Raw genomic sequence first — 17,396 nt, 5'->3', positions numbered from 1 at the left:
TTCTATAACAATGGAAGTCGGGGGTTTCCAAAAAAATAACAAATTGGTCCTCATTAAAATGGAGCTGGAAACGGTTTGCTGGTAACATGCTTTACAAAAATGAGAGAATCTCATTGTAAATCAATTCCAGGGCCCAGCTGTCCCAGAGTTCAGGTTGGGAAGCTCCAGGATAAAAGGTAGTCTGTATTTGGGGGGAAAACTAAAACAATTTATTACTTCTGTAATGGATGAAGTGCTTATCTTGTCAGAGAATTTTAGAGTTGTAAGGAATCTCAGAGTTCACTTGACCCAGTCCCTTCCTGGAATAATAATCCCTTCCCCAGCATCCCTAACATATGGACATCTTGTCTCTACTCGAACACTTCCAGCCATGAACATCTCACTCCTTTTAAAAAATATCATGGTTAGATATACATAACATAAAAGTAGCCATTTTAACCATCCTTATGTGTACTTTTCAGTGGCATTCAGTTCAGTTGTTTGGTGACTGTCATCACTGTCCATCTGCAGAGCTTCTTTGATTCTCCAAATTGAAACTCTGTACCCATTAGATGAGAATGCTCCATTGCTTCCTCCCCCTCAGCCTCTGGCAACCACCATTCTACTTTCTATGTCCATGAATTTGATGACTCTAGAAACTTCACATGATTGGAACCATAGTGTTTGTCCTTTTGTGACTGGCTCATTTTACTTGGCAAATGTCTTCAGAGTTTAGCCATGTGTCAGAATTTCCTTCCATTGTACATATATACCACATTTTATTTATCCATTCATCTGAACATGGGCCCTTGGCTGGCATCCACTCTTGACTATTATGAATAATGCTGCTTTGATCGTGTGTGAACAAATATATGTTTAAGTTCCTGCTTCCAGTTATTTTGGGTATATACCCAGAAATAGAATTGCTGAATCATATGGTGACTCTATGTTTAATTTTTTTAGGAAATACTGCACCATTTTCCACAACAATTGGACCATTTTACATTCCCACTAACAATGCACAAGAGTTCCAATTTCTCTATGTTCTCACCAATACTTGTTCTTTTTTTCTCTTTTTTTTTTCACCAATACTTGTTACTTTCTGTTGTTTAAACTCCTTTTAAAACAATGTACTTTTGGACTCAGAGAGAGAGGGAGAGGGTGGGATGATTTGGGAGAATGGCATTCTATCATGTATACTATCATGTAAGAATTGAATCGCCAGTCTATGTCTGACGCAGGATACAGCATGCTTGGGGCTGGTGCATGGGGATGACCCACAGAGATGTTATGGGGAGGGAGGTGGGAGGGGGTTTCATGTTTGGGAACACATGTAAGAATTAAAGATTTTAAAATTAAAAAAAAAATCACTAAAAAAAAATAAATAAAAAATAAAACAATGTAATATAATTTTAATATCTTGTACTCTGGCTTTGAAACCTGGCTCAATCACATATTTGCTGTGTGAGTGTAGACAAATTATTTAATCACTCTCATTTTTTTATTCAGTTTGTATTTTTTGTAAAATATGATTAGTAGAGGAGATGTTGATAATAATAACTTATTAAATTATGAGGAGGAATGAAACAATTCATTTAAAACACATTTTGATATCTAAAAACTGTAGGCTATCAGTGGATATTGGCTTCTGGGTTTTTGGTGGCAATTGATTCGATCATTCTATTTGCAGAGGTGGGGGAAGGAATCTTATTGTTGAATTATCTTCTTTATTTTCAATTTAAATCTACTTTGGTGTAACTTCTGTAACTTGTGTAATGGTTACCTTCAATCCATCAGTCCTGTTTCTGCTCTTTACAGCCTCACAGAATAAACCATATCTTCCTTCTGTGTATCATTTGTCTGATATTTGAAAACAGCCATCAGTCATTCACTAGTCGTCTGCTTTGGCCAAACATTCTGGGTTTCTTCTACTGTTTCTTAAGTAATGTGGTTTCTAGATCTCTCATCATGTGCCTCAACCAGTTCTGTACCATAGTTTGTCTGGTAGAATAAAGGAATAAACTGACTGGAAATTTCACAGCCCCCCCCCCAACATTCTTTTGAGTTTATTCCCGAACAGTGATGTCCATAAGGAAGAATGGATCTGTGGGTGCTGATGAATCAGTTCAATAGACTAAGCTTCCCCTCATTCCTTCCCAAGATTTCTTTTTCATTGCTCAGAATGCCCAAGGACTGTAGCACTTGCTTTTATTCAATTTAGGATCAGTCTTGCATCATTTCACATATTCTCCATTTGGTTTTTTTCCTCTGAAAAATACCAGTGCTGTTTCTGAAAGTTCCTGAGTAGTCAAATGTATCCTGCATTTTTCTGATTTATACGCCTGATTTATCTAAATATTTTTTCATTATAAGCTCTGACATGCAAGAAGACTTTTCATTTTTATTATGAACCTTTTACTCTTAAGGATAAAAATCTTAAATCTCTTTTCAAGAGAGGGGAAGTTGTATTTTTATGTAGGATAAAATAATTGAATGGTATTCTCTCTTGGCAATTCAGCTGTGTGTTTGAAAACCTAGTTCCTCAGGTATCATCCTCCAAATCACATGTCATATGTTTATATTTTTTTAAGAGGTAAAAGCCAGAGTTTTTTCCTTTCTATAAAAACAAAAGTAGTGAAGGGGAAGGGATAACAACTCACTTTCTTGGCATTTTAATAGAGAACTCAGAATACTCCCAACATAAGGCACTATTCTAGTTGAAAGGTATGGTAAAACTATGTGTAAACTCAAACCCTGGCTTTAGGGAAGGACTAGTAGTTTCCCTTACAATTGATGTGCATGAGCTTTATGGCATGGGTTTTATAACTTCTTCAGCCACTCGGAACATTAAAAAAGTATCCAAAGTTTTAGCCATTTTTCAAATATTTACAGCTGCCAGGTTGCTGACATGCAGCTAAATAAGGTCTTAGTTTGTAAAATTAAATCCATGTGGTCACTTCTTAATTAGCCTGTTTGCCATAAATGCCTTTGGGGTAATGTCATCCATGCCTGGTGATGAGCATCCCAGCAGAGGCATTCCACACCTGGCAGTGTAGAAAACCAGCCAGCCACCAGTGAAGAGTAGGGAGCTTCAGCTCTTCTTCACCATTTTGATCACTATTGTCCCCCGTGTCTAATTTGGGCTTTGTTGGTTGCACAGTGGTAAAGAATCCACCTGCCAATGCAGGCTATACAAGAGATGTGGGTTTGATCCTTGGATCGGGAAGATCCCTTGGAGAAGGAAATGGCAACCCACTCCAGTATTCTTGCCTGGGGAACCCCACGGACAGAGAAGCCTGACGGGCTATAGTCCACGGGGTTGCAAAGAGTCGGACACGACTGAGCATGTCAAGTTGGTGTATCCAGTGCAGCACAGTGTCACTTTCCTTACTTTGTGATTTAGTTGCTATATCCATTAAGATCTGCTACCTTGAAGTTTGCAGACATTGGGAGTTAGTGCTTTTGAGTTTATTTAAGGTAAAGAATGGAAGACTTAGAAATATCTGCACAAAGAAGGGATACCCAATTGGTAAAAGTGTTACCGTAACACTTCAGTAAATGTTTATGAAAGCATGTATGCATGTTCTTTTCAAACTGTCGTCGATGCGTGGATTGCTCTGGTTGGGTTGTTCTGCCAGTTAGCATTGTATGTGTGGTAGTCCTCTCCCCACTCCGCTCTTCCTCTCCTGCTCATTGCTGTGACAGCTACCCCTTATCAGTGCGGGAGACATTGGGGAAGGTCCTGCCTCTACTGACCCATGTCCTCTTTACCTACCAGTCAGTGAGATGCACCAAGTATTCAGTTCAGTTCAGTTCAGTCACTCAGTCGTGTCTGACTCTTTGCCACCCCATGAACTGCAGCATGCCAGTCAGCAGATACTAGGTCCCTAGGAAGTTCCTGGCACCAGAGGATGTGAAGATGAGTGCTCAAAACAAAACAAAACAAAAAGAACATGCAGCCATATATAATGAACTATGTGTAGTTCCCCAGATTTACTCTTCTCCCTGGGACAGAAGAGCCTTTGGTTTGCCCAGCTAATGTCTACTTGTCCTTGGAGCCTTCAGAGTCAATGTCCCTTGGCAACCTGTGGTGATCATGTCTATTCCTTGCCCACTGGCTCTGATCAGGTGCACTTCCTCTGGGGCCCTGTAACATGCTGGCATACCTCAAGGGAAACGCTTATCTGAAGGAGAAATCATTTTGAGTGTGCATTTTAAAAAACTCCCCCATTTTGCACATGGTATAAAAAAACTTTAAGTACAAAAAGATATATGGTAAGAGTGAATTCTGACTTGCAGCCCCTCAGGTCCCCTTCTCAGATGTAGGCATTTCTCAATTTTTGTATATCTATTTTATAGCTACTTTATATATACATATATGTGAGAATATACAGTATATATATGCACAAACATTATATATATTGCCCAAATTATATATATATAGCCACAAATATAAAAGTACAGGCATTTTTTTCCTTTTTATACAAATGATATTTTTCTATATACATGATCAGTACTTTGCTCTTTCTAGAAAATGTAACTTAAGGATATATTTTGGTGATTTTTTTCCCTAATGAATACATACAGAGCTTCTTTATTCTTTTTAACAGGTACATTGTGTTCCACTGCAAATATTGGTAGACCATAATTTATTTAACCGGTAACCATGTAGCTGGGCGAGTAGGTTGTTTCTAATCTTTTTTTGTTATAAACAATACTGCTTTGAGAATACGGTATAAATATCATTTCATACATATTTTAGAGCATCTGTAAGATAAATTCCTAAAAGTAGAATTGCTATTGACAAGGTATTTGCATTTAAAATTTTCATAGACATTGCCAAGTTATACCAATTTATGCTCCTACCTATCAATATAAGGGTCCCTATTTCCTTATATCCCTCCCAGTATAGAGAAATATCAAGTGCTTCTTAAATTCCTAATCTGATTGGGGGAAAATCACATCACGTTGACATTTTAATTTACATTTCTTACATTATCAAGTGATCTTAGTATGGTTTCATGTGTTTAAGAACCACATGTTTGCTTATTTGTAAATTGCCTATTCATTCCATTTGCCCTCTTATCTACTTCATTCTTGTCTTTTTTTCCCCTTGTTTATCTGTAAGAGGTTTTGTTTACTATTATGACCACTGGCCTTTGCCTTTTGAGTTGTAATAATTTTTTCTTTCTAGTTTCTTCTTTTTTCTTTATTGAATATTTTAAACGCAATCCAATGTATCATCTTTCTTTTTATAGCTTTTAGATTTGTGTCAAACTTTGAAAAGCCCTTTTCACTCCAAGATTGCTAAGTAAAATAATCCTGTGTGCTAAGGATACGCTTGCTTGATGGGGACCTTGAGGCAGCAGGTCAGGAAAAATAAGGGCAGCAGAGAAGGCTTGTAGGGGAGGCCTGAAGAAGAAGGAGGTCTCTGGGGCTGATGACAGCTATGGGACCTCCACCGTGACCTCAGGGGGAGGCAGCGTAACAGGACCCATCAGCTCGCTTCCTTCTCCCATGCAGTTCCACCAGCTGCAACAAATCCCCCCAAATACCTTGGACTTCCTTGACTGAAAATGGATGCCCACATTCCATTCCCTGGGCAAGGTATACACCTTCTCTGAGCAAAGCAGCTATTGAGAACATTCTCTTATCAGCAGGCGATCAAGTAACCCATCATGGTAGGTGACACACGTGAGCGAACAGGCCACCCCATCCATCACATGCACAGTAGCGCTGGTCGTTCCTGTTCACTGCCAGTGACCAGGAAGGCCTCCTGAAATGCTGTTGTTTGACAGCTCTGGGAGGGGGGAGAGCCCTTCCTTTTCATATAAGAGGAGCTCTTTGGCAAATCCAAAGCATGCTCTTGCACTGTTGTGGAAATTTCCCATGCCTGCAGCCACAAATACCCAGCTGCTTAAAGGCTGCAGGTAGAACTGCATTTCAGATACAGATATCAGCACCTGGGAACCAATTCAAACTATTTCCATCAGGTTTGAAAACCAAAACAGACATGGCAGATTGATGGTGGAAGAGAAGAGTCACAAAATTAACTACATGCAAAGTTACTTTTCTTTCCAATAAAAGAATGAAGGAAAAGAATATTGCACAAGGGGAATGACCAAGTGACCAAGTCAGTATTCTTTGAATTGCAATTGCTCTAAGTTGGTTCTGTGTTTACAAATGGGTGAATATCATTCCTTGTAGATCGTTCTGTAAAAGGATTCTGTACTTTTGCATCTCTTCAGTCTAATCAAATGAGCTGTCCACACACAACCCTGGGAGGGATTGGGGGCAGGAGAAGAAGGGGACGACAGAGGATAAGATGGCTGGATGGGGACAGGGAGGCCTGGAGTGCTGCGATTCATGGGGTCGCAAAGAGTCGGACATGACTGAGCGACTGAACTGAACTGAACTGAACACACAACCCTATCTGACAAGGGAAGTTCACCCTGATGGGTGGCGCTCGATCCTGCTTCACAGCAAGGAAAAGAGGCTCCTGCCCCATTTGTCTCTTGTCTTTAGTTTCTCAAACTGGTTTCTGATGCATGAGAATATTTCAAATCTGGTCAGTTTATTTAGTGGAAAGACTGTGGGCTTTGGAATCAGAAAGACTGGATTCAAATCCTGACTTTTTCACTCTGTGACTTTAGTCTAGTTCTTAACCTCATTGAGCCTTAGTGTTCTCATCTGTAAATGGGTATCTATAACCCACAAATAATGCACATAACAAACCATCTCACAATTTAGTGACCAGAAGCAGCAAGCATTTATTTATCTCATGAGTCAGTGTGTTGGCTGGATGGTTCTTTGGTCTGAACTGGGCCAGGCTGGTCTCAACACCTTCTTGTAAGCCAAAGCAAGTCACTAAGTTCAGCTCAGATTCAAACGAGGGAAGTAGGCTGCATCTCTTCATGTGAAAAACTGCAGAAAGGTGCAGGTACAAGGAGGAATGAATTGTGGCCGTTTCCATCTGCCCACTACTTCATACACATAAATGTGACAGCGCATGGGGAGTGCAGCTATTATATCACTTACACATTCAGAAGACATTTGTTGAGTGCCTGCTATTGTGTACAAGTCAACAGCTCCTGCTGTGTATGATGTAGAGTTAAGTCAGATCTCATCTCCAGCCTCTATAAGCCTTCAATCTTAGTAAAGAACACTGAAGCAATTGTAGGTCACCTTACAAAGTGTAAAGTGTCTTAAGAGAGGAATTGATAAAACAATATGTGATCTCAGAAGAGGGAGAGATTAAGAGGCTCTGGGAAGAGATTCTGGCCCCAGCGCATGCTCTGCTTAATGTTTCCCTCTATTTAATTTTAATTATTGATCTCCCCAGGCAATCAATAATGACATGGTACAGGAAACCCAGTCCAGACGGGCAAAGCATTTTAAACTGGAGCAATTTGAGGCAAAATAAGTATTTGAAAATTGCCAGCCGTTTAGATCCAACACGCCCAGGCTAATGTGGCTGGAGCAAAAGCATCTTACTATCTTGTAGGATAATAGTTAGTAATCCTCCTAAATTTACCTCTGATTAAAATAATTTCCACTAATCCAGGCACCCCTCAATCCCATTAACTTAAACAGTTGGTTTCCAGGGACAGGCAGAAAATACAAATTATACTTTCAGTAGTTTTTTTCTGAAAATAGTTTAAAAAAATGTTTACTCCCCACTCACTGGAACTTTGAAATGACTGAATTAACAGTGTGCTAGAGGGGATTAGAGAAAACCCAAACCTTAATACTGGAGATGAGATTTCACCAGCAGGGTAGCAGCTTGTGTGGAGCCAGGTTTGGGCGAGGGAAGATGGTGGTTACCTTCTCCTGGCACTTGGTGACATGCCAGGGGACGCTAGGCAAGTTCTCTGGCCGATCCTGGGTTTCTTCAGCTCCAACCAGGGTATGATTATCTCGGGCCTTGATCCTTCACATGTGGAGTCATGAGCTAATGTCTGTTCTGTGTACAGGCTTTCTTGAAAGGAAAAGTGCTACCTAAATACAAGGTACTTGTATTACTGTGAGGTGCTTGAAATCTTAATAGCTTTTTCACTGTGTCCAAAGTGGCCTTCTCTTTGTAAATGCTTTAAGTGGATAAGAATCAAAGCTGAAAAGGGTTTTGTTCCTCTCACTTTGTATGCCTACAGTCGGAGGACTGCTCATTTTTAGAGTGTGTCCAGTTTGCCGATTTGGTGAAGAGCTTCACAAACATAAAAATCCCAGCCATTGGAGACCCATGTAATGGAGAGATACTGGTGGAGATAAAACTGCCCTGCTCTTCACAGAATGATAATTTTCCTCCCAAGAGTCCAATTGGCCAAATTGTTGGTCAACCAATTAAGAGGACCTTCTAGTTAAACATAAATACTTTGCTTTGAAAGACTTTCAAGTGGTACCAGTTTTGTCCTTGGTTAATATTCACTGGGCTCTCTCAGTATTGATGAGATTTCTGACTACTTTGAGATTTTATGACAAAAACAAGAATTACGTTTAAATCAGCCAACTCCCTTTACCTTAGATTCTTAAATTACATTAAACTTCTCAGTTCAGTTAAACTTTTTTGTGTTGTTTGGATTTTTTTGGCAGGCATATCATTATATGAGTTTCCCCACACTGGTGGGCTGTAGAGAACCAATGCTAGACTGGTTATGTAAGACCCACTTTGGGAGATTTAATAGTTTAGGGATAGGAGGTCCAAGAATCTGTGTTTGTCTAATACGCTCCCCAGCTGGGTTTGGGAATTGCTGCATTAAATACCCCTCAAGTTGTATCTATGGTAAATAAAATAGTCTTTACCAATCAGTGATAGCTGCTACTCTGCTGGCCACTGAACTCATCTTTGAGTATTTTCCTAGTTAATCCTCATCACAGTCCTGCAAGCTCACTACTAGTATGCCTGTTTTATGTATGAGGGGCTGAGGTTTAGAAGTATGAAGTAGTTTGCCTGAGGTCATAAGTTAGTATGTGACAGACTCAGTATTTGAACATGTCTGATGCTGAAGTCAATATAACCCTCTCATTCGTTCCTCTGCCATGGTGCTTCTCATCTAGCATGTTACGTGATCATGTCAGAACCAGGTTGGAGACAAAGGAAGCGTGAGACATGATCTTTGCCCTCAAGATTTTTGCCAAGGACTCAGAATGAAAGGAAGAACACTTACTGATGACTGAAGGACGCATGGATCATAGAATTGAGGGCAAACTGCAAAGTAGAAAATTAGAATAAAAGTGCAGTCTTTGTCTTTTCAATAGAAAGCTGAATATCACTGAGTTAGCAGATTTATTATATTTTCCTATTAAACTGCATGTTGTTTTGCTGCGATTTAAACGTAGCTTAAGGTAGGAAACAGAGGTATCTTATTTGAACTTCAAACACGAGAAAGATTTTATTGATGCCAGCACTGCACTATTTCAAGGAGATGAAATTTGTGCATCAAGTATTCTGTTTTATATATTCCATTTTTTATTGGTCTGGCTAGAGCAGAAGTTATTTAGCTTGTGTGTTGTATTATGTTGAATGGACAATTATTTTCTCTCTTTCTAGAGCCAAGTATAAATCAGAAAGGTAAAAGGAACTAGAAATTTAAAAACTCTTAGGTTACACTAGCCCTCCATTACTAGCAGATACTTATGTTGCTAAGGAGATAAAGACACAAAAGACCCACTCCTGGTTGAAAAATTGATTTAGGAAGTGCACAGGGCTGGAGCTAAATGACTAAAGCTGGAAGAGACATTCCCTGTTTCTAATAGGAGACTCATGTTAGTAGCCAAGTTCTGCAGGCAAGGGCAGTTACGTGACTATGGCAAGTGAAGACATACCCACTGCAGAGGTCTCAATCTTTGTTCACTTTTTTGCAGAAGTCAATCCTGTTCTATTCAAAAGAGGAAGTAGATTATTCAGCCTCCTTGTGTCCATTAAGCATCTGGCTCTCCATAAACCACATCCATTAATTGCATCACCAAAATCTTTGGTCAGGACAGGATCTTCTGAGACTGTGCTAAGCCCCTTTACCTCCCCCACCCTCATTAACCCCCTTCCCCATTGCCAATCTCCATCCCATACACAGTGTTTATCATATGGTGTTGTAATTCTTTATTTACCTCTCTGTGTCCCTACCACACAGTGATTTCCTTGAAGAAAACAAGTCTTGACTTTGTTCACTAGTATGTTCCAGCACCTAGATAGGACTTGACCGGTCAGGTACAGTGTAGGTACTCTGTAAATATTTGTCAAGTGAATGAATGGATGGATGAATTCATGAACAAGTGAATATGATCACATTAAACTCCAGGTGAAAGTAAGGAGTTTTTAAAGAAATCCTTTGCAGCCATCTAGTTTTCTAAACTGTATGCTAATACACTATGGCTTTAGGGAACACCTGGCGCAACTTAATTTCCTTCCCATTGCCTGTAGGACTTAACCAAGACTTCATTTGTTTTGCAAAAAAAAATAAAACTCTCAGGCTGTCATGGAATTGCAGCTAAGAAAGCATCTTCCTTGCATCTCTTGTTTCTTTTGAGATGTGGGTGACTGAATTGACCAGGGACAATTGTAGAGTAATAGACTTCTATTACAGAAAGGATGATAGAATATGAAATGAAAGTGTGTGGGGGCTGTACAAAGGGGGAAAATAAATGGCAAACCCCAAAAGACAAAGACAGATGACACAGCAGGATGATAAGAAGGCAAAACTGCCAGGAGGTGCTTTTGAGGGGAAAAGCCTATAAGGAAAAGCAGTCAAGTAGAAACAAGAAGAAAAGAGTGAAGTTTGTTGATGTCATTCGAAATCTGAGGTGTTTGCAGCACCCGAAAGGAAATGAAATAAAACCTCTCTAGGAAGATAAGACCAATTTCTAAGCTAAACATTTTTCAGCACGCTTCCTTCTTTTTTTTTTAACTGTCTCTGCCAGCTTGTTCTGAAGCCAGAAATAAAGCAGCTCTTTTGTTGCGCTAAGCATCCATGAAGTCTAGTGGCACCATGGGTGGATGAGGGAGCGCTAACTTTGGGTCTGTACATTTGAACTCCTCATTGGGGAAGATTAAGGTTTGAGCCATCTGGAAGTTTCTCTTATAACTTTGTACTAACCCCGGGAAGAACCAGCCTTCCCAGTGATTAGCTGAGATGTTTCCTTTTTTCTTTACGGAAAACAAACAAACAAACCAACCTAGAAGCCCCTGGATTTTGACAGTACTATTTGTTTCCTTCTTGAAGAAAGCTGTTTCTGTACAACTGAGTGTGACCATTGTTGATTTATGTGCATGTCCCTTAGTGTACTGTAATATTTCTAATATGCAGGCCTCCTCTCAGACTGTAACAGTCTTTCAAAACTTCTGACCTTTTCAGATTTCTGTCCCCAAACTGGAAGTTGTACTATTCGTCAGTGCTGCCTTGGAACCCTCTGATGACCTCTATTGTACCTCTCATCACAGATTTATGTTTAGAGTTGTCAAATTTATTTAAGACGTTTTCTAACTTGTTTGCTTATTATTGCCCCTTGCATGCAACCCCTTTGTTCTAGATCCAATTTCCCTCTTACTCAAATACAAAAAAATTAGCACAAAAGGCTACAAGTGTGTTTGAAACAGTTTTATTTTTAACAGGAAGAAAATGGAAACAACTAAATGTCCAAGGTGAATGGTTACAGTGTGGTAGTATACTTGAGCTGCAGAATACTACTCAGCAGTATAAAAAGAATAATCCATTGATACACACAAGAAATTGGGTGGCTCTCAAGGCCTTATGTGAGTCTGTTTATATCGCATTCTTGAAACAAAGGAATTATAGAGATGGAGACCAGATTAGTGGTTGCCAGGGATTAGAAATGGTTAGGAGTGAGGGATGGGGATGACTCTTAAAGGGGTAGCATGAAGGAGATCTTTGCAGTAATGACGTAGCTCTTCATCTTGATTGCATTGGTAGCTATACAAGTCTATAGTTGTAATGAAATTATAGAGTACTATACACATACATTGTAACAATGTGAAGTTCCAGGTTTTCTAATTTACTTTTTAAATGGTAATTATTTTCCTTATTTGGCCACGCTGGGTCTCAGTTGTGTCACACAGGACCTGTGATCTCCATTGCAGCATGCATGACCTTTTGAGCTGTGGCATGCAGAGTCTTTTTTTCGGTTGTGTCATCTGGGATCTAGTTCCCTGACTAGGGATTGAACCCAGGCCCCATGAAGAGTCTTAACCACTAGATCACCAGGGAAGTTCCAAATTCTAAGTTTTGAAAACATGAATACATAAAACGTGGTCCACTGGGGAAGGGAATGGCAAACTACTTAGGTATTCTTGCCTTGAGAACCCACGAACGGTATGATAGGACACTGAAAGAAGAACTCCCCAGGTTGGGAGGTGCCCAGTATGCTATGGGAGATCAGTGGAGAAATAACTCCAGAAAGAATGAAGAGAAGAAGCCAAAGCAAAAACAGCACCCAGTTGTGGATGTAACTAGTAATGGAAGTAAAGTCTGATGCTGGAGAGAGCAGTATTGCATAGGAACCTGGAATGTTAGGTCCACGAATCAAGGCAAATTGGAAATGGTCAAACAGGAGATGGCAAGAGTGAACATCAACATTTTAGGAATCAGCAAACTAAAATGGACTGGAATGGGTGAATTTAACTCAGAGGACCATTATACCTACTACTGTGGGCAGGAATCCCTTAGAAGAAATGGAGTAGCCATCATAGTCAACAAAAGATTCTGAAATGTAGCACTTGGATACAATCTCAAAAATGACAGAATGATCTCTGTTCGTTTCCAAGGCAAACCGTTCATATCACAGTAATCCAAGTCTATGACGCTACCCAGAAATGCTGAAAAAGCTGGAATTGAATGGTTCTTTGAAGACCTGCAGGACCTTCTAGAACTAACACCCAGAAGAGATGTCCTTTTCATTCTAGGGGACTGGAATGCAAAAGTAGGAAGTCGAGATACCTGGAGTAACAGGCAAATTTGGCCTTGGAGTACAAAACGAAGCAGGGCAAAGGCTAATAGAGTTTTGCCAAGAGAACGCACTGGTCATGGCAAACACCCTCTTCCAACAACACAAGAGAAGACTCTACACATGGACATCACCAGATGGTCAACACCGAAATCAGATTGATTATATTCTTTGCAGCCAAAGATGGAGAAGCTCTATACAGTCAACAAAAACAAGACCAGGAGCTGACTGTGGCTCAGATCATGAACTCCTTATTGCCAAATTCAGACTGAAATTGAAGAAAACAGGGAAGACCACTAGACCATTCATGTATAACCTAGATCAAATCCCTTATGATTATACAGTGAAATGACAAATATATTCAAGGGATTACATCTGATAGAGTGCCTGAAGAACTATGAACGGAGGTTCGTGACACTGTACAGGAGGCAGCAATCAAGACCACCCTCAAGAAAAAGAAATGACGAGAAACAAAATGGTTGTCCGAGGAGGCCTTACAAATAGCTGAGAAAAGGAAAGACGTGAAATGCAAAGGAGAAAAGGGAAGATATACCTATCTGAATGCAGAGTTCCAAAGAATAGCAAGGAGAGATAAGAAAGCCTTCCTCAGTGATCAGTGCAAAGAAATGGAGGAAAACAATAGAATGGAAAAGACTAGCGATCTCTTCAAGAAAATTAGAGATACCAAGGGAACATTTCATGCAAAGATGGGCACAATAAAGGACAGAAATTGTATGGAACAAACAGAAGCAGAAGATATTAAGAACAGGTGGCAAGAATACACAGAAGAACTATACAAAAAAGGTCTTCATGGCCCATATAACCACGATTGTGTAATCACTCACCTAGAGCCAGACATCCAGGAATGCAAAGTCAAGTGGGCCTTAGAAGTATCACTGAGGTCAAAGCTTGTGGAGGTGATGGAATTCCAGTTGAGCTATTTCAAATCCTAAAAGATGATGCTGTGAAAGTGCTACACTCAATATGCCAGCAAATTTGGAAAACTCAGCAGTGGCCACAGGACTGCAAAAGGTCAGTTTTCATTCTAATCCCAAAGAAAGACAATGCCAAAGGATGTTCTAACTACCACACAACTGCACTCATCTCACACACTAGCAAAGTAATGCTCAAAATTCTCCAAGCCAGGCTTCAACAGTATGTGAACCGTGAACTTCCAGATGTTCAAACTGGATTTAGAAAAGGAAAAGGAACCAGGGATCAAATTGCCAACATCCATTGAATCATCAAAAAAGAAGAAAGTTCCAGAGAAACATCTACTTTTGCTTTATTGGCTGTGCCAAAGCCTTTGACTGTGTGGATCACAACAAACTGTGGAAAACTCTGAAAGAGATGGGAATACCAGACCACCTTACCTGCCTCCTGAGAAATCTGTATGCAGGTCAAGAAGCAACAGTTAGTACTGGACATGGAGCAACAGACTGGTTCCAAATAGGGAAAGCAGTAAGTCAAGTCTGTATATTGTCACCCTGCTTATTTAACTTCTCTGCAGAGGACATCATGAGAAATGCTGGACTGGATGAAGCCCAAGCTGGAATCAAAGTCACTGGAAGAAATATCAATAACCTCAGAAATGCAGATGACACCACCCTTATGGCAGAAAGTGAAGAAGAACTAAAGAGCCTCTCTTGATGAAATTGAAAGGGGAGAGTGAAAAAGTTGGCTTAAAACTCAACATTTAGAAAACTAAGATCATGGCCTCCAGTCCCATCACTTCATGGTAAATGGATAGGGAAACAAGTGGAAACAGTGACAGACTTTATATTTTGGGGCTCCAAAATCACTGAGGATGGTGACTGCAGCCGTGAAATTAAAAGACACTTGCTCTTTGGAAGAAAAGTTATGACCAACCTAGACAGCATATTAAAAAGCATAGATATTACTTTGACAACAAATGTCCATCTAGTCAAGGCTATGATTTCCCTGGTAGTCATGTATGGATGTAAGAGTTGAACTATAAAGAAAGCTGAGCACCAAAGAATTTATGCTGTTGAATTGTGATGTTGGAGAAGATTCTTGAGAGTCCCTTTGACTGCAAGGAGATCCAACCAGTCCATCCCAAAGGAAATCAGTCCTGAATATTCATTGGAATGACTGATGCTGAAACTGAAACTCCAATCCTTTGGCCACCTGATGTGAAGAAATGGCTCATTGGAAAAGACCCTGATGCTGGGAAAGATTGAAAGCAGGACGAGAATGTTACGACAGAGGATGAGATGATTGGATGGTATCACTGACTCAATGGACATGTGTTTGAGTAAGCTCCAGGAGTTGGTGATGGACAGGGAAGCCTGGCATGCTGCAGTCCATGGGGTCACAGAGTTAGACATGACTGAGTGACTGAACAGAACTGAACTGAACAGAATAATACATAAGTTTCATTGGAGAGAAACTGGGTGAAAGGTACATGTGACCTCTTTGGTCTTTATACACCCTTTTGATTTCTTGTGGGGACATTTTTCCCTATCCTAGCCAAGTCCTAGGTAGACTCAAGCGCCCTAGCAACTTCTCTGGCTATTGGTGGAAGTATTTCGAGCCCCTCCCTCAGAGTGGGGAGATCTCCTGGGCTCTCATAAAGGCTTTAGGCAAGAAGGTACATCTCCCTCTGGTCAAAGGTTGGTTTTCCAGTGAGTATTGCTAATGCAGCCCCTAGCCTGAGGGACCTGTGTTTATAAGTATCTTCTCCATCAGCTTCTACTGAACTGTTTTCTTCTTTTTTGACACCTGAGAATGTCCTTTCCTTGCAGTTATCAGCTATATATTGTATTTTTTCCTGTGGTATTTTACTCAGTACTCTTGATGTTTTTTGCCTAGTTGTGGTGGGGGTGTGGGTAATGACTTGTGGGAAGAGGAGTCCCTATCTGTCCATTTCTGTGGTAAAGAACATGCCTGCCAGTTCAGAAGATGTAAGAGGTGCAGGTTCGATCCCTGGGTCGGGAGGATCCCCAGAGAAGGAAATGGCCACCCACTGCAGTATTCTTGCCTGGAGAATCCCATAGACAGAGGAGCCTGGTGGGCTACAGTCCACGTGGTCGTGAAGAGTCGGACATGACTGAAATGACATAGCACACAGCCCTCGCCTCCCAATAGACTGTAAGTTTCTGAAAAATGTTATGGACCAGGTCAAGTTTTTACATCCCAGTTCTTATACCTAGAAAGTGTTAGTTGCATTGAATTTATGGATGAATGAGTGAGTGACTCTCTAGAGTTCCATGGAAGAGACCCCAACTATGGTAGTTTTTAAGTAAGGTAATTTTCAAAAATATGTGTATTCATTTTGAAGAAGATGTATGTCATTATGGTGCTTTGTGTAACATAATTCTTTAAGTACAAGAACTACATATGATCCATAGTATTAATTCAAGAGATTTCAAGAAGGAAATATTTCCAAGGGAAAAAAGACATTTAAGTGTGATTCAGAAAGTCTCTCCTCTCTTCCCTCTGTGTCTCTCACCACCTTGGGGGGTTTTAGAATTAGGGAGCCAAGCATTGATGGGGAGGAGTGTGGCCTCTGGTACTGGTTGTCAAACTAAGTTCTGCTGAACTTAGAGTTCACAGGGGTCCTCTGGAGCAGAGAGGGCTTAAGCTAGAGAGCAAGCGGTTACGTCTTTGGGCATTAGCCACCCCCTGTTTTGGCATAATTGGAGACACTAGCTCTGCTGTCAGACTGCCTGGGTTTGAACACAATTCCCACCCCTCCCCAGCACCCTGAGTAGACAGGTGCCCTGATTCTCTACCTCAGGCTCTCCAATCTTGGAATGAAGGTAATAGTGGTATCTATCTTATGGAATTGTTGAGAAGATCTCTTGAGTGTCAGCTTCTCAGACACTGAGAGGACAGTGGACAACTGTCCTGGACAACTTTTTTTTGTTTCTGCAATTCTCTATGTATAAAAATATGAATAATACTACAGAATTTGGTATATTTTAGATTTCTCTTCAACAGATTAATGACTGCCACATGAACCAAAATTGTGCCATTTACGAGGTCTTTGTAGATTTTATTAAAAATCTGTAGGTGGTATCGATGGGGATTGGAACAGTTTAAGGCTGCAGGATTGTGCCTTCTTTCTTTGTGACTGTACTGGTAACTGTCTCTGAAGATTGCATTAGACATCCAAATTTAAGGTCCCTGAGGATTAGGCCATTGTAGACACTGAGCATAGTAATTCTCCACCCCTGCGTATCCCACCCTGGGTGAGGGAGACTCTGACTTTCCTGTCCCAGAGTGGAGGGGCCCCTCGTGCAGGACCCTAGATGTAGGATGATTGTGAACTGAAGGCTGGAGTAATGCTTAGGGTGACTAACCCCCGGAGCTGTTGGGAGATGTGGCCTGCCTGCCCTTCTAAGGAGAGCAGATTGTGACTTTCCCAAACAGGTACCTTTGGTGAAGCTGACACACCTGGCTGTGGGCTTCTCCACTGAGGTGCTGGTGGGAGGAAGGAA

This window comes from Capricornis sumatraensis, chromosome 2 (assembly GCF_032405125.1).
Source record: "Capricornis sumatraensis isolate serow.1 chromosome 2, serow.2, whole genome shotgun sequence".
NCBI classification, from domain to species: Eukaryota; Metazoa; Chordata; class Mammalia; order Artiodactyla; family Bovidae; genus Capricornis; species Capricornis sumatraensis.
This window is presented reverse-complemented; position numbering follows the sequence as displayed.